This window comes from Hyaena hyaena, unplaced genomic scaffold (genome assembly GCF_003009895.1).
Source record: "Hyaena hyaena isolate Hyena2069 unplaced genomic scaffold, ASM300989v1 scaffold_1180, whole genome shotgun sequence".
Classification (NCBI taxonomy): domain Eukaryota; kingdom Metazoa; phylum Chordata; class Mammalia; order Carnivora; family Hyaenidae; genus Hyaena; species Hyaena hyaena.
This window is the reverse complement of record NW_024081814.1, coordinates 94,921-98,027: the sequence shown is the minus strand read 5'-3', so window position 1 is coordinate 98,027 and position 3,107 is coordinate 94,921. Positions and strand designations below refer to the sequence as shown.

General features: G+C 35.6%; 1 non-coding gene and 1 pseudogene across 1 annotated transcript; both read left to right on the top strand.

The window, feature by feature from the left end:
- The first annotated feature begins 1,969 nt into the window (after nucleotides 1–1,969).
- On the top strand, nucleotides 1,970–2,073 carry LOC120224496. Its single transcript, XR_005526580.1, has one exon. It is a non-coding gene; the product is annotated as a U6 spliceosomal RNA (small nuclear RNA).
- A 464-nt stretch (nucleotides 2,074–2,537) lies between these two features.
- LOC120224495 lies at nucleotides 2,538–2,689 on the top strand (annotated as a pseudogene).
- The last annotated feature ends 418 nt before the right edge of the window (nucleotides 2,690–3,107 follow it).

The window sequence follows — 3,107 nt, the reverse complement described above, 5'->3', positions numbered from 1 at the left end:
GAGCCTGGAGCCTGCTTCAGATTCGGTGTCTCCTTCTCTCTCTGCTCCTCTCCCACTCAAACTGTCTCCCTCTCTCTCTCAAAATAAATAAATAAATAAACAAACAAACAAACAAACAAACAAACATAAAAAGTCTTAAACAGGGGTGCCTGGGTGGCTTAGTCAGTTAAGTGTCCGACTTTCGCTGAGGTCATGATCTTGCGGTTCGTGGGTTCGAGCCCCACGTCGGGCTCTGTGCTGACTGCCAGCTCAGAGCCTGGAGCCCGTTTCAGTCTGTGATTCCCTCTCTCTCTGACCCTTCCCTGCTCATGCTGTCTCTCTCTCCTAGAAATAAAACATTTAAAAAAAATCTTAAACAAAAGAAGTTGAGTCTAAAGGCACTTTCAAACAATGGGGATTTTAGCTAAGAACCACCCCTCTCCCACACAAGGCTCTACATAAGCTTCAAAGACTGGAGTTTAAGATTACTTCCACAAAGGGGTCAGACATTAATTTGATCAGACTGTGGAACAATGTATGCTCCAGGGTGTTATAAAGAAGAGTAGAATCAGCTAGCAATTAGTAAGGGCCAATATCTGGGTATGATACCAATATGGAGAGACAAGCCAGAAACTTACAGGAGGATACGGGAGATCAGCAAAGACAACTGAGTAGCTCAGATATAAACCCTTGTCCGGGGTTCTGTGTTGACAGCTCAGAGCCTGGAGCCTGCTTCCATTCTGTGTGTGTGTGTGTGTGTGTGTGTGTGTGTGTGTGTGTCTCTGCCCCTCTCCCACTCACACTCTGCCTCTCTCTCTCTCAAAAATAAATAAACATTAAAAAATTTTATACAAAACCCTTGTTCAGATCCTTCACTGGTGAATTCTAACAAATATTTTAAAAATTACACTTAGAATTTGATGGAGGAACAAGGGGGAGAAGAAGGGCGGAAATGGTGGGGGAAAGGGAGAGAGGCAAACCATGAGAGACTCTTGAATGCTGACAAAAACTGAGGACTGATGGATGTGGGGGGGAGGGGGGGAGGGGCATGGAGGAGGGCACTTTGGGGATGAGCACTGAGTGTTATGTGGAAACTAATTTGACAATAAACTATTTGTAAAAAAAAAAAAAATTACACTTAGAATTAATAGGCAAGTTCAGTAAGTTTGAAGAGTATTAGAAGACCAGTAATACAAAGTCAATTATCTTTATACACACTAACAATTAACAATGAAAATAAAATTAAGAAAACAATTCCATTTATAGTAATATCAAAACTAATCTTAAAATTTAGGAATATATTTAACAAAGGAAGTCCAAAACTTGCCCTGAAAGCTATAAACCTTTGCCACATATTGAAGATTTAAATAAATAAAAAGATATTTCATGTTTATTAATCAAAAGACTTAAATTGTTAGGATGGCATGATTCCCAAAATTGGTCTTCTGCTTCAGTGAATTTCTATCAAACTCCCAGGTATCTTTTTTTAGAAATTAATAAGTTGATCTTACAATTTATTTGAAAATGGAAGGGACCCAGAATAACAAAAGCAATTCTTTAAAAAGAAGAACAAAGTGGCACAATACATACTTCTCATTTTCAAAACTTACTACAATGCTACAGTAATCCAAATAGTGTGCTGCTAACATAAGGATAAACATATAGGTTATGGGACAGAATTGAGAACCAGAAATAAACCCTTACATTTATAATGAGCTGATTTTTTGACAATGGTGCCAACAATCCAACGGAGAAAGATGGATCCTTTCCTGATACCACGATAAAAATAAAGTCAAAATGAATCACAGATCTAGAGATAGATTTAGTGACAACTAAAACTGTAAATCCTAGATTAAATTTACGAGTAAATTTTCATGACATTGGGTTAGGCAATGATTTCTAGATAGAGCACTAAAAACACAAAGAGTAAAAGAAAAATAGACAAATTGGGCTTTATCAAATAACTTTATGTTTCAAAGAATATAATTTAGTGCTCACTTCGGCAGCACATATACTAAAATTGGAACGATACAGAGATTAGCATGGCCCCTGTGCAAGGATGACACGCAAATTCGTGAAGCGTTCCATATTTTTGGGAAAGGGAGAGAGGCAAACCATGAGAGACTCTTGAATGCTGACAAAAACTGAGGACTGATGGATGTGGGGGGGAGGGGGGGATGGGCATGGAGGAGGACACTTGTGGGGATGAGCACTGAGTGTTATGTGGAAACTAATTTGACAATAAACTATTTGTAAAAATAAATAAATAAATAAAAAATAAAAACTTAAAAAAAAAAGAATATAATTTAAAAAGTACAAGGATAGCTCACAGGAGAAAATGTTTGCAAATTGAATATCTGATAAGGGATTATTATCCAGAATATATAAAGAACACTTAGAACTCAATTATAAAACATAACAAACACCCAAAAAGAAAGCAAATTTTAAAAAGAGGAAAAGTGAACAGGCATTTATTTAAATATATATATATTTAATATATATTTGGCAGATATACATATATATGTATATCTGCCAAAATGACCAGAAACCACAGGCAAAGCTTTGCACAGTGGCAATATTGTAGCCAATAGGGTTTATCTGAGGCACGATTATTGCTAATTGAAACCATAGGGAAAAAAATATTGGCTAGGAGTTCCTCAGTATATTAAACAGAATTACCATATGATCTCCAGCAATTCTACTCATGAGCAATTCTACTCATGTGTGTATAATGCAAGAAAATGGAAAATATATATCTGTTCAAAATCATTAGCATCATTATTCATAATTGCCAAAAAAAGTAAAAAACATCTCAATGTCCATCAACTGACAAATAAATAAATGAATTATAATATACACATGCAATGGGATATTACTCAGTAATAAGAAGGAATGAAGTACTGAGATATTCTCTAACATGGATAAAACTTGAAAATATTATTTTTAGAAAGAAAAGCCAGTCACAAAAGACAACATATTGTATATCTTGACTTGAAATGTCCAGCATAACTAAATGCAGAGAGACAGAAAATAAAATACGGTATAGAGTTTTTTTTGGGGGGGGAGTGAAGAAATATTCTACAATTATGTAGTGGTGACCATTGCAAAAGTCTATGGATATATTAAAC